Source organism: Cervus canadensis, chromosome 32 (genome assembly GCF_019320065.1).
Source record: "Cervus canadensis isolate Bull #8, Minnesota chromosome 32, ASM1932006v1, whole genome shotgun sequence".
Classification (NCBI taxonomy): Eukaryota; Metazoa; Chordata; class Mammalia; order Artiodactyla; family Cervidae; genus Cervus; species Cervus canadensis.
Genome location: NC_057417.1, coordinates 4,913,968 through 4,929,104, shown reverse-complemented (window position 1 = coordinate 4,929,104; position 15,137 = coordinate 4,913,968). Strand labels below are relative to the sequence as shown.

General features: G+C 48.8%; 1 protein-coding gene across 1 annotated transcript in view; it reads right to left on the bottom strand.

The window, feature by feature from the left end:
- The window catches only part of TEKT5 (tektin 5), a 46,938-nt gene that overhangs the window by 15,354 nt on the left and 16,447 nt on the right, over positions 1 to 15,137 (bottom strand). The window lies entirely within an intron of this gene.

Genomic DNA, 15,137 nt, shown 5'->3' with positions numbered 1-15,137 from the left:
TGCAGGCAACTTCAGTTCCCTCAGACCTCCAGTCCAGGGCTCAAATTCCATCAACTCACTTATTAGGGTGTAAGGGACCAAGGCAGGGGTTGCCTGCGCAGTGGAGGAGGAGTGTCCTCTTTCTCAGCTTCTGTAAAGCGGCTCAGGGCGGGTCGGCTCAGAGTAGAAGGTGGGTCAATCCCCCAACCCCCAAACCCCCAGCCCCACCTGAGGAACCAAAGAGCTTTTTGTTAACAACACCCCTCTACCTTCCCAACGCCCCGCTCTCCTCCCCGCCCCCCGCCCCGGCTCCAGACAGATTCCCAGCCACAGGGGCCTCCTTGCAGGGTGTCTTGGAGGTAAGAGTCCTGGGCAGGAAGTCAGGAGACTGGGGTTCCATCCAAGCCCTAACACAAACCAGCTGTGGAACTCACACCTCACTCAGAGCCCTGGGCTGTGGGGGCCCCCATTTCCTTATCCAGCAAATGGGGACTCAAGACCTGTCTCCCTCACTGCTTAGGGCATTCCAAGTGCTCCTGGACCACGTTCAAGCTCTAATCCATCACCCATCACCTCCACGCGCCTAAAGCCACGTCCTCTGAGAGCCAGTCTGAGAGCTGTTGCTAATAGCTGCAGGTGTGGCTGTGTGTGTGCACATGAGTGTATGTGCGGGTGTGAGTCTGTGATTTTGTTTTTAAGTTTTCAGGTCAACCACCCTCAGGTGGCTGGGAGTCCCAGTACATAGCCTTCTGGAGCACCTTGAAGATGCTGTAGACAGGGGACACACTTTTCTCTAAAGCTCTGGGTGGTAGATATTTTAGATTTTAGGAGACACATAGTTTCTGTCACCACAGCTCAACTCAGCCAAAGCAGTGCACAACTAACCCTGGACAATATAGAAATGTATGGGATCTGTGTTCCAATAAAACTTTATTTACAAAAACAGTCATGGGAGGGGCAGATTTGGCCCCAGGGCTGCTAGTTTGATGGGCTTCTCAGGTGGCTCAGTGGGTAAAGAATCCACCTGTCAATGCAGGAGATGCAGGATTGATCCTTGGGTCAGGAAGATCCCCTGGAGAAGCAACCCGCTCCAGTATTCTTGCCTGGAAAAGCCCATGAACAAGGAGCCTGGTGGGCTACAGTCCATAGGGTCTCAAAGAGTCAGGCATGACTGAGTATGCACGTAGGCTGTAGCTCATCACAGAGGAAGCCCTGATCTCTCTGTGTGTGTCACACACAAGGCTGCTGCTCTTTCAAGGTTTCCCACGTTCAGAGAGTAATTTCTCTAACAGCTTTGCTACTCAAGGGGTGGTCTGTGGACCAGCATGGCTGAACTTGGAGCACTTGTCATAAATGCAGAGTCTCAGACCCCACCCCAGACCTCCCAAGGTGCCACACATTTTAACAAAATGCTGAGGTGATCCCAAGTCATAAGCAGAAGAACATGGTCGGGTTTGTTTGAGGCAAATCTCTCCGGGTGCCGTTAGGAGGGTGGGCAGAGAGGACAAAGCTGGGAAGATGATGGCCAGTGAGGAACTGATGGCCAGTGAGAAGCAGGAGGGTCCACACCGAGTCCAGGTGGAGAGACGCAGAGGGAACAAGGTCACGAGAGGATACGAAGGGCAAGATGTGGCGCGCCGTAATGGTCAGGGTGTGCCGAGGGAGGAAGCACCAGCCCTAAAATCAGAAGGGTGCTGTTCAAAGGCCAGCACCACAGCACCGAGCACATGGCCTTGGCAAATGGCCAAACCTCTCCGGGCCTCAGTTTCCCCATCTGTATAATGGAGACAATAACAATATCTACCTCAGAGGGTGACTGCGAGGATTAATTTAGGTACCCTTTGCCAAGCACAATGGCTGCCACCTAACAAGCACTCTGTAGACCTCAGCACTTTCTATCCATCCACTCATCCATTCATATATCCACCTATGTACCCATCCATCCATCCATATATCCACCTACGTACCCATCTATCCAGCCATCCATGTGTCCATCCATGTCTACCTATCTTCTACCTTTTATCCTTTCTTTTAAAAAATATTTATTTATTTGGCCGTGCCAGGTCTTATTTGTGGCATGCGGCATGTGGGATCTAGTTCCCTCACCAGGGATCAAACCCGGCCCCCTGCACTGGGAGCGCAGAGTCTTAGCCACTGACCACGAGGGAATTTCCTTCCTTTCTTTTTTTTTAAAAGTCAAACCTTAATGCCAGGAGACCAAGGCTTCTCAGTCTTGGCGCTGTTGACCTTTGGGGCAGGGTTATTCTGTTATTCTGTGCTGCTTCCCTCTTCACTGTAGGGTGTTTAACTGCATCCCTGGTCTCCACCCACTGGGTGCCAATAGCAGCCCCTCCCAAGTCATAACGACCAAAAATGTCTCCAAACATTGTCAGATGTTCCCTGGTATAAAACTGTCCCACTGGAGGGCACTGATCTAGATATTATTACTGTTGTTGTTGTTAGGCTGTGTTGGTGGGAGCAGGGAAGATGCTCACACTGACTTAAAGAATAAACTCTGGAGCAGAACACCTAGATTCAAATCCTGACTCTGCCATTTACTAGCTGCAGTGGGTAAGGGCTGTAGGAAAACATTTGTCCTCAGTTTCCTCATCTGTAAAATGGGGCTAAAAGTAATCCCTTCTTCACAGGGTCGTTGGCAACCCACTCCAGTATTCTTGTCTGGGAAATTTCATGGACAAGGGAGCCGGGTGGGCTCTAGTCCATGGGGTTGCAAAGAGCCAGATATGACTGAGCTTACGCGTGCGCGTGTGCACACACACACACACACACACACACACACACGGGGTTGTAAGAGGGAAAATGAGTTAACGTTAGAAAAGCACGTTAGCTGCACGGAGTGAGGTTAATATGCATCTTGTGATGGCGAGTTTTTTCTTTCACCTTCTACTTGCAACAGGATGACAAACTAGATGATGATCATCCACATTCAGACCTTGTGAGGGACCAGCTGATGGCTAGCCCCAGTCCCAGGCTTGGGGAAACGATGAAGTCCTGGCTGGAAATGGTCTCTGGCCCCAAATGGCAAGGTATGTCCTTGCTAGGCGTGCCTAGGATGAAACCAACCTCAGCTCAGTGGAAAAGTGCTCTGATGTTCCTGGCTGGAACAGAAATCCACCCAAGGGCTTTGAAAGGGGGGACGCTTTTGGCAGTGGTGTTGGTCATTTCAAAATATCTGCCTGCATCTTGTGTCAGCAGACAAAGCCTCCAGGGCCGGGAAATTATTTTTGATGTGAAGGGGAAAAAAGGCAGATTGAGCAGTTCCAGCCGGCTTTGGGCTTCTGCATGCTTTGTGCAAACTTGCAAATTTATTGTTTTCCAAATTGCGTGCAGCCAAGGGGTTTCCAAGGAGATGCCTGACTCAGTGCAGTTTCCCCAGCTTCGGAAGGCAGAAAGCAGCTTGGAATCCCGTTTCTGGTCAAATGGTGGAAGATTTTCAACTGCAGCTGAGCCCAGGGGCAAGAGCTAGTGGAGGAGGGCTCCAGAGGGACTTGGCCAGAAATGCAAGTCGTGAAAGAGCCAGAGCGGCAAGTCTCAAATTCGGCCCACTTGATGTTTGGGGCCACAACTTCTTTGTTGGGAGGGTGAACTGTCTTATGCATCAACACGTTTATCAGCATCCCTGGATTCTACCCACTATTTGTGTCTGTTAGTAGCATCCTGCCCCCTTCCCCCTCCACATGGCAAGCTGTAACAACCAAAATGTCTCCAGACGTTGGCAAAGGCCACTGGGGAGTAAATTCAGCCAGGGTGAGAATTACTACTCTGAGGAGAGATGTTGAGTCAACCCTACTCATAGTTGTTTCTGTCCAGAGGCGGCCAGCTGCCTTCAGACAATGCCAGGCCAGTACATGTACCAGCTGCTCAGAGGTCATTTGGGGTCAGGTGTCCTGAAAGTCCTGGAGGGGTGGGGGCTCCTTGCTAGAGAGGACACTTGTACGATTCTGTGAAAATTCGTGGGCATCCAGTATCTCAGGCCCTCGAGCATCTTCTTAATGCTTATCACAATTTTCATTAATGATGTTTTTACTATTTTTAAAAATATTTATTTATTTGGCTTCACTGGGTCTTAGTTGCAGTACTCAAATTCTTAGTTTTGGCTTGTGGGATCTAGTTCCCAGACTGAACCCAGGCCCCCTGCATTGGGAACCCGGAGTCTTAGCCACTGGACCACCATGAAAGTTCCTACTTATTTTTTTAAAAATTGGTCTCTCCCACTGGAACATAAGGCTTCGCTGGTGGTAGAGTGGTAAAGAATCCACTTGCCAATGCAGGAAATGCAGGAGACATGGGTTCGATCCCTAGGTCTGGAAGATCCCCTGGAGAAGGAAATGACAACTTATACCAGTATTCTTGCCTGGGAAATTCCATGGATGGAGGAGCCTGGCAGGCTACAATTTCTGGGGTAGCGAAAGAGTCGGACGCGACTTAGTGATTAAACAACAACAAACTAGAACATAAGTTCCGCCGAAGGCAGGGCCCATTGGACCCCATGCTCCTAACTCAGAGTCTAACACACCAGATGTGCTTTTAGTAAATACTGGGTTAGCCGAAGAGTTTGTTTGGGGTTTTATGCAAGATGCTAATGAACTTTTCGGCTAAACCAGTTCCTCTCAGGGAGAGAGGATTGGATTAGCAAACACTTATTGCACATTTGCACTGGCAGGCACACTTGGGAGGACTGGTGAAAACTTGGATGTCTGGACCCCAGACATTCTGAGTCAGAATGTCCAGGATGGGACCCAAGGATGTGCACTTTCTTCTAACAAGTTCCCAGATGATACTGATGCAGTTGGTTCAGGACCACACCTTGAGAACCACTGGCCTGAATGCTGATTCTTTCATTCTCAACCTTGGCTGGGGAGATTAAAAGGTTGGATGCCCAGGCCTCATCCCAACCAATCATGTCACAATCCCTAGAGATGCAGGTGATTCCAATGTGCGAGTGTTGAGAATTGCTCAGCTGTATCTTTTCTTGGGCAAACTCGGGGAGACAGTTAGGGACCGGGAGGCCTGGCGTGCTGCAGTCCATGGGGTCACAAAGAGCTGGACATGACTTAGCAACTGAACAACAACAATCTTTTTTCATCCTCGCAGGATTATTCCTCTCTCAGAGATTAGGCAACTGAGACTCAGAAGAGTTAGTTACTTTACCAGATGCAACCCCGGTCTTTTGATCCCAGAGGCCATATCCTTTCAGTGTGCTTGTCCCTCCCTGATCAGCACAGGTTATAAATCAGTCTACAGGTTTGTTTGCTTTGCCGTTTTTACAGTTAATAGTCATTGAGCACTTATGAAGTGACCAGTGTGGATGCTACTCAGAGCAAACATTTGCCAACCATTATTGCTCCCATTTGACTGAGACACAGAGAGGTAGGGCAACCTGACCTTGGCCACATAGTCAGGAAGTGCTGGAGCCAGAAGTGAACCCAACCATCTTCACAGCACTGTGGGGGCTCACGTGTGGGAGAAGCATGTGGAGATGGAAGGGGAGTCGGGACCAGGAGGAGGCAAGCCCATGTGAAAGCCAGGAGTGGAGGTGAGGCTGGGCAGCGGGTCCCAAGAAGGCAAGGAGCTGAGGACCCAAAGAGGGAGAAGTCACAACTTGGAAGAAACTCAGAGACTGCTGGGACACACCCATACCCAGGAGGTGCCCAGGCAGCCCTCTGCCTCCTCTGGGCTGCATCTTACTGTCTCCTTGTCTCATCAGTAACCAATCCCAGGGATTGCCCTGCCCATGGCTTCCAGTCAAAGCATATGATTGGCTAATACCAACTGCAAAGTGCAGTGGTAGCTTCCCTGAGCATCATTGGTTCACAAAGTGAGCTCAAAGCACCCTCATTAGTACCATCCCCAGCTCCAGCCCTGGCCGTGCTGACCTTGCTCATTTCCCCCCACTCTCCTGTCTGGTCCCTCCAGCTTTCTGCATTGTTGGCTACCTTCCCAGCTCTGGACCTTGGCTCTGTTTTCCTGATTCCAGCAGCATCTCTCTCTTAGTGGCACAGTGTCACCGTGAACAGATAACCAGTGGACATGGCACCCCCTCCATCACCTCACCATTTGGCACAGCCTTCAGAACCACCTATATCTGAGCTCTCATTGACCCCTTCCTGCTGGGTGTCCCCAGGCATACCCCCCACCCCACAAAAAAAACAGTGATGAGACCTGAGCCCACATGACACCAGGGAACCATTGATTCCTGCTGGTACTAAGGCCAGCATCATGCAGAGACCTGCTGCACATGGGGCTTTTCTTGACAGCTGCCTCACCATATCTACATACGCACAAGGGCTCAAAGGCTCGCTAGTATCCAACTCTGTGCCACCCCATGGACTGGAGCCCACCAGGCTCCTCTCTCCAGGGGATTCTCCAGGCAAGAATAATGGAGTGGGTTGCCATTCCCTCCTCCAGGGGATCTTCCCCACCCAGGGATCCAACCTGCATCTCTTGTGTCTCTTGCATTGGCAGGTGAATTTTTTACCACTGCACCACCTGGAAAGCCCCTAATTATTTAATCTATTTCTTCAAATCAATGCCCTTTTCAGCCTTGAACACATGTATTTGAAATGGCATCTTTATAGTATTGCCATATGTAGAAAGGGATTCCTTGGTAACTCAGCTGGTTAAGAATGCTCCTACAATGCAGGAGACCCTAGTTCGATTCCTGGGTCAGGAAGATTCACTGGAGAAGGGATAGGCTACCCACTCCAGTATTCTTGGGCTTCCCTGGTGGCTCAGCTGGTAAAGAATCTGCCTGCAATAAGGGAGACCTGGATTTGATCCCTGGGTTGGGAAGATTCCATGGAGAATACAATGGCTACCCACTCCAGTATTCTGGCCTGGAGAATTCCATGGACTCTATAGTCCACGGGGTCACAAAGAGTCAGACAGGACTGAGCGATTTTCACATATGTAGAAAATGAGTATCTCCTACCATAGATAGTGGGTCCCATCGTGGTAGAGAAGATGGGAAAAGACCTTAATTTCAAAGGGTCAGTGCAACCTGAGACTTGAGGTTTGCCTGGAAAGGGAGATTCCCAAAAAAAAGAGAGATGGCAAAGACAGATGAGGGTCACATCAAGCCCCATTGCCCGACACTGTTGGAAGGACCGATGGAGGGAACTTGAAACAAGAACGTTCTCAGTAGACGCGATGGTCTTTAAGGCCTGGCCCGTTCACTCCTCACCAGCCTGTCCACCGAGGCACGGGGGCAAGCAGGCCAGCTCCCCAGGACTTGTGCTCGGTCAGTTTTGGAAACGAGCTGTCAGGAGCTTGGCTGCCGGCTCTGGTGCTGGAAGGGATCCGACTGCTTGAGAAGCACAAAAGCGTTTCCCACTCCACCACGGGGTACAAGCCCCGCTTTTTTTTTTTTTTTCGGTCCACAAACAGAGGGGCTGGCGGCTGGCACTGGGGCCCTCAGATGGTGACTGCAGGCCCTCACCCCTGTAGACAGCGCACACCCTACTGCCCCCCACCCTCCCGGGGGAGGAGAGGGTCTGCTGGTGTTAATGACCTCTTGGAAGTCAAAACCCCAGAGAAACTTCAGAGTGAAAGCAGAAACCTTTCAAGGTGAAAACTCAGAGCCCCTGTGTTCTCTACAGTCCTTTCCAGGCCTGGCTGCTTTCTTGCATTTCCTCCGATGTACAGAGCAGATGTGGAAAAAGATGGGAAAAATGGAAAGAGTTTCAGATTTTATTTTCTTGGGCTCCAAAATCACTTCAGACAGTGACTGCAGCCATGAAATTAAAAGACACTTTCTACTTGGAAGAAAAGTTATGACAAACCTAGACGGCATATTAAAAAGCAGAGACATCACTTTGCCAACAAAGGTCTGTATAGTCAAAGCTACGGTTTTTCCAGTAGTCATGTGTGGTTGTGAGAATTGGACCATAAGAAAGGCTGAGCACCAAAGAATTAATGCTTTGGAAGTGTGATATTGGAGAAGATTCTTGACAGTCCCTTGGACAGCAAGGAGATCAAACCAATCCATCCTAAAGGAAATCAACCCTGAATATTCATTTGAAAGACTGACGCTGAAGCTGCAGCTCCAGTACTTTGGCCACAAGATGCTAACAGCCTACTCAGTGGAAAAGACCCTGATGCTGGGGAAGACTGAGGGTAAGAGGAGAAGAGAGCTGTTGATGAATATTAGGGTTGTTGTGGTGTATTGATATGATACATACCAGGGGTAATACCTATCAATACAATACAGTCTCCATTCAAGACATATAAGATTCAGGAATAAGAAGGAACAAACTAGGGATCTCAACTATGCTGAATGGAAAAACCTAATAAAAAAGAGTGGATAGGATATGGTGCCCTTTATGTAATTATTCTGGAAAAAGCAAACTAGTTTGTAGTGACAGAAAGCAGGTCAGTGGTTGTGTTGGGAATGGGGGGTGAGGGGTCAGGAGGGAGAGATGACAAGGGGCACAAGGAAATCTTTTTGTACGTTCACTACCTTGCTTGAGGTGGCAGCTTAATGACATATATGTATCAAAGCGTTTTAGATGCTACACTTGAAATATATTCAGTTAACTACATGTCAAGTAAAAATAGGCTGTTAAAAGAAAAATGTGAGGGTCCAAATAATATGTGGGTCAAGTTTAACCCCTAGACTACAAGTATTTATCCTCTGATTTCAAATCCCCTCCAGGGACTTCCCTGGTGGTCCAGTGGTTAAGATTTCACTTTCTCGTGCAGGGAGCATGAAGGTTCGATCCTTGGTCAGGGAGCTAAGATTCCACATGCCTCATGGTCAAAAAATCAAAACGTAAAACAGAAGCAATATTGTGACACATTCAGTGAAGACTTTAAAAATGGTCTACATTAAAAAAAAAAAAAAATCTTAAAAAAAAAAAGAAAAACCACTCCATCCGCATTTACTTAGACTTCATCAGGCACCATGTGTTTTGGGAGGCACGGCGGTTGCAAAGATGTGGTGAGAAATTCCCATGATGGTAGTGGTGCAGAGGGGCCTGGCCAAGGTGCAGATGGTGACCCAGGGACACTGGCAGAGACAGCGGGTCACCTGTATTCTTGAGTTAAACTGTCAAGGTTTCCTGAAGAATCTAAAGCAGTTGAACTTTTTCTCTCTGTAAATCTAGTCAGCCTATTGAAGGATCGAATGCCGTCTCAACAAGCTGCCAGCCCATCAGTTGGCAACATCAAAAGCAAGCAGAGCACTTAGGAGGCCACAGCGATGGTCCAGGCAAGAGATGATGGAAGCTCGGGTCAGAGCAGAAGCAGAGGAAGAGGGGGGAGTGATGAGCTTCTGAAATTTGAACCAACAGGATTTACTGATGGAGAGGATGGGGGTGTGGGAGAGAAAGAGAGGCATCCAGGTGGACTCCGAGATTCGGGATTGAGCCCTGGAAGCTTCTAGAAGCATCTGGAAGTGATAGCTACCAACTGAGATGGGGGAAGGGGCTCCAGGTGGAGGAGAGAACAGGAAAGTTCCCAGCTGGAAAGTTCCCAGCTGGAAAGCTGGCCCCTCCTGTTTGCTACAGGAAAGCCTCCATCCAAGGGAGTGGGGGGAGGTGGGTACAGTGAGGGTCGGGGGAAGGGAGGTAGAGGGGGGAGGCTCTTGAGCAGAAGCAGAGAAATCTGATTTATCTCTCTGATAGCCACTCAAGGCTAAGCTTCTGCCTTATCCTGACTCCCCAGCTCCTAATACCATTTGCTCCCACCACATTAATAATCAAGATGGAAAATGATATTTTGATTCAAGGGCATGCATCTCGGAGGGGCGGCAGAAGCCCCAGAGGGACATATACATCTGCAAAAACCCAGGAAGATCTGTGTGGGGCTGAGCCGGCCTGAGCCGGCAGATCCCTCCAGGGAGGAACGGCTGGGCTTGGCTCGGAAGCTTGGAAGTAAAATGCAATTAGAGAAAATCTGATTAGAACAGGATGACTGCGCCTTGCCTCTTGGAAGGATTTGGTTCCCCAATACTTTTGAGTCTGGAAGAGAGAGGGAGGAGGGAGGAGTGAGACAAGAGAAGCAGACAGCTCAGAGTTGTCAAGGTCAACTTGCTCTACAACCTACACTCTTGCCTGCTTCTCACCAGCAGCACTGAGGACCCCGGAGGTTGCTCACAATGCAGATTCTCAGGCTCGACTCCAGACCTTCTTGGTCAGGATCTGCACTTCGATGCAATCCCTAAGTAACATGGGTGATTACAGCACAGAAAATAATAGTTGAGACACAAGTCTATTTTGCTCTCCTCCAAGAGTCAGGGGCTTCACCGGTAGCACTAGTGGTAAAGAACCCGCTTATCAATACAGGAGACATAAGAGACACGGGTTCAATCCTTGGGTTGGGAAGATCCCCTGGAGGAGGGCAATGCAACCCACTCCAGTATTCTTGCCTGGAAAACCCCATGGACAGAGGAGCCTGGTGGGCTACGGTCTACGAGGTTGCAAAGAGTTGGGCATGAACAAAGGGACTTATCACACACACAAGAGTCAGGCTTTCACCCACCATCTTTACCACTATAGGCATATCCCCTCACATCATTTGTAACATGGTTAACAATCTTTTAAAATAAATTGTCTTTGTAAAACAATTTTTTTTAATGTATTTGTTTAAAAATAAAACATTACATCACTATTATCGGTGGAAAATCGGTATCATTTGCCGTAACAGAAATGACCATAAAAATGCAAGAACAAGATGAGAGCAAAAGCGTGTAATTTAAACTCTGGGTACAGCTTCCCGCCCAAAGGACTCAGCCTGAGGTCCACTCCCTCTGCTTCAAAGGGAGATCAGTTGGAGTTAAAGAGCTGAGGAAGGCATTCTAGCATCCAATCAAGACTTTCCTCTTGAGAGCGTCACAGGATTGAAGGGGACTTCCCTGATGGTCCAGTGGTTAGGAATCTGCCTTCCAATGGAGGGGACAGGGGTTCCATCCCTGATCTGGGAACTAAGATCCCACATGCCGAGACAGCAATGAAGCCCGTGCCGCAACTAGAGAAGCCTGTGCACCTCAGTGAAGATCCCACACGCTGCAGGGGAGACCCAGCACAGACAAAATGTTAAGGAGGAAACCCTTTCTCACTATGTGACTGAGCGATACTAATGCTGTGCCCTTGCAAACACACCCACTGTCATTTCCCCTGCTGGACCATCACACCCACAACTGCAGAACAAGACATCACGCCCACAACTGCGGAACAAGACATCACGCCCACAACTGCAGAACAAGAACTGCAGAACAAGAAGCAGCACTTCTGCGCCCGTGCCTCCCTCTCCCCAGGTCCTTGTATCTTTCCCCCCATGTTGAGTCTCCCTCTAAAGGGCACCTTGGATTGGGTAATCTGGAGACAAGCCCCTCCTATGACCACGCCCCTTCCCTGGCCACGCCCCCCGAGCCTGGTTCTCAGGAGCCCTCAGTTAGTCCTCAAAAGCAGCAGCAACTCACTCTGTGACCATCAACTGCTTCAGCTCAAAGAGGTCACCCGCCGTTCTTTAAGCAGTGGTCAGTATGCCTGGATAACACCCCAAGGCCCCAAAGTGTGAGGACCCAGGACAAGGCCTGGGGTGTGGCCTTGGGGATAGACCCCCATGATCATGGTAGACAGCTAAGGCTGTCTACACAGCCCTGAACCACTGGGACATTCAAAATCTGCTTAGGGAACTGTGTAGGCCTGGTCTTTCAAAGTGAATTCCTATGACCACCTGGTCAATAATCGCTTTGCAGCACAGAAAAAGATAGTGTGTGCTTAGTCGGTCAGTCGTGTCTGAGACTCTTTGCAGCCCCGTGGACTGTAGCCCACCAGGCTCCTCTGTCCATGGGATTCTCCAGGCAAGAATACTGGAGTGGGTTGCCATTCCCTTCTCCAGGGGATCTTCCCGACCCAGGGATTGAACCCTCCTGCAATTGCAAGCGGGTTCTTTACCATCTGAGCCACCAGGGAAGCTCCATAAGGATGGGGGGTAGAATTTTCTGGAAATGCCTCTTGCTAAGGGGATTCAAGCCAAGCTCAACAACTAACAGCTAAAATTTTACAGAGAACATTTCAAATCCTCCATCTAAAGCAAACTGTTGAAATAATAAATATATTTATGTTTATTATTAAATATATATTTATGCAATATATTTATCTTTATTACATCAACTTTTTCCTTTATTATCTTAGAAACACACCATGTGAGATGGTCACTAACCAGAAGACAAGTCAAATGTTGTGTCACTGTTAGGGTCTGGTGTATTTCAAATTAAAATTAAAAAAGTGAAAGTGTTAGTCACCCAGTCGTGTCTGACTCTGTATGACCCCATGGACTGTAGCTGGCCAGGCTCTCTGTCCATGGGATTTTACAGGCAAGAATGAGTACTGACTTGTTTGCAAAGCAACTGGTGATTAAATAATGATGATTAATAAAAATCCACTTGGTGGCAAAAACTAATCAGCAGTGATGAGGCTGTTAGTAATCATTGAAAACTTCCCTGGAGATATGTGGAAAGGGAAAATGTTTGCTCCCTACCCTCACCCAAAAGATCCCTTTTTCTTTATCAATAATAGTATTGATTTTATTAATTAAATAGATTAATAAACACTTCTATTGAGTGTTTACTGTGTAACAAGCATGTTCTAAGGGCTCCATAAAGATCAACTCACTAATCCTCACACTGTCGGCATCAGACAGGAATCCTTACCCCCAGTTTCACAGATGAGAAACCAGCCGCCATGACCCAACACAATCCCAAGTCAACTCCAGGCCTCAGACTCATGTGGTAAAACGTATTTGATCCACACAGGAAATGCCAAATTAAAGAAATCACTTGCACAATGGCCCAAAAGTAGAAGCCATCGAGCATCCATCAAGGGATGAATGGATACACAGTATATACATCCATGCAATATCATTCAACTTCACGAAGGATATTCTGATGCAATCTACAACACGGGTGAACCTTAAAGACATCGTGCTAAGTGAAATAAGCCAGACACAAAAGGACAAATACTGTATGATTCTACTTATCTGAAGTACATAGTCAATTCATAGAGACAGAAAGTGGAATTGGTGGTCGCCAGGGGAAAGGGAAGGGGATGGGGGGGTCATTGTTTAATGGGCACAGAGTTTAAACACAGGGTTCTTTATACTTTGGGAAGATGACAAATGTTCTAGAGATGGATAGTGGTGATGTTTGCATCATGTGAAGATACGTAACATGACAGAAAGCGTTAGCTGCTCAGTCGTGTCTGGCTGCAACCCTATGGACTGTAGCCCACCAGGCTTCTCTGTCCATGGGGATTCTCCAGGCAAGAATACTGGAGTGGGTTGTCATGCCCTCCTCCAGGCTATCTTCCTGACCCAGGGATTGAACCCGGGTCTCCTGCATGGCAGGCAGATTCTTTACCATCTGAGCCACCAGGGAAGCCCAACATGACAGAACTATACGCTTAATAGTGGTTGCTCTGAACCGAATGTCTGTGTCCCCCCAGATTCAGATGTTGACACCTAACCCCCATTGTGACAGTATAAGTGGAGTAGTCTGTGGGAAGTGATTAGGGCAGCAGTAGCCTCGTGAATGGGAGTAGGGCCCTTCTGAAAGAGGTCAGGCAGCTCCACACCTCTCTGCCATGTGAGGACACAGGGAGAGGACAGTATCCAAGAACCAAGAAGCGAGTTCCCACCAGACACCACACCTTCCAGGGCCTCGATCCCGGACTTCTCAGTCCTCAGAAGGCTGAGAAATACATTTCTGTTGTTTATAAGTCACCCAGGCTATGGTATTTTTGTTATAGCAGTGCAAAGGGACTAAGACAATGGCAAATGCTTTGCTGTATATATTTTATCACAATAATAGACTGACTTTTCAAGGAAGGAAGGAAGAAGGAAGAAAGGAAAGGGAAGGAAGAAAGGAAGGAAAGAATGAATCCGCATGACCTCCTGTGTCTTCCCCTCCCTCTAACCTCATCCCACCTGCATCATCTTGGGAACACTTGCCCCCACCCCAGTCCTTCAGTTGCCTAACTCCCTATCTGCCTGCTCTTGATGTAACTGCGACAACTGCCTGTCTGATCTACCTGAAGTAAGGACCCCAGGAGATCTCTGGCGAATCCCCTTGCTTCTTCTCTCATTAACACTTATTACAACTTTGCAATTATTTTAGAGAATCTTCTGTTTTATGGGCTTCCCTGGTGGCTCAAATGGTAAAGAATCTGCCTCCAATACCAGAGACCTGGGTTCGATCCCTGGGTCGGGAAGATCCCCTCGAGAAGGGAATGGCTACCCACTCCAGTATTCTTGTCTGGAGAATCCCATGGATAGAAGAGCCTGGAAGGCTGCAGTCCATGGGGTCACAAAGAGTCAGACACGACTGAGCGACTAACACTGGGCTTTCCTGGTAGTTCAGCTGATAAAGACTCTGCCTGTAAGGCAGGAGAGCCTGGTTCGATTCCTGGGTCGGGAAGATCCCCTGGAGAAGGGATAGACTATCCAGTCCAGAATGCTTGGGCTTTCCCTGGTGGCTCAGACAGTAAAGAATCCACTTGCAATTCAGGAGACCTGGATTTGATCCCCTGGAGGAGAGCATGACAACCCACCCCGGTATTCTTGCCTCGAGAGTTCCATGGACGGAGGAGCTTGGCAGGCTACAGTCCAAGGGGTTATAGGGAGTCAGACATGACTTAGTGACTAAGCATAGCACTCCATACCCCACCCAAAGGGTGGCCTATTTGGGTGGGCTTAGAGTGCGCCCATAATATCCATTAAACCCCGCCTGCAGCTCACTAAACCTCACCAAGCATATATACAATAAAAAGGGGTACGGTTTACAAGTTCAGGTTCACGGCTAGTCCCCTGCCTCCCTGCCCCCCCCCAACCAGACTGTCATCGCTAAGCCCTTACTGTGTATAAATTTGGCAGCCAGCACTGCTCCCCATTGCAGCTACATAAGCCCCTGAAGATGGGCGCCAGGGGACTGTTTGTGTGGCTCCTCTTCTCATTCCAGTCCCTAGCACAGCATCCGGTACCCAGTAGGTGCTCTAAATTGAGCAGAGAGGATAGATTCCATGCAGCAGAGCTTCCCCCAGGGCTGGGAAACAGCATGGTGGTTCAGATGCAGGAGAGGGAAGGGGGTATGTCCGTGAGGGAACAGCAGAGGATTGTGGCAGGAATAGGCTATCCTTGTG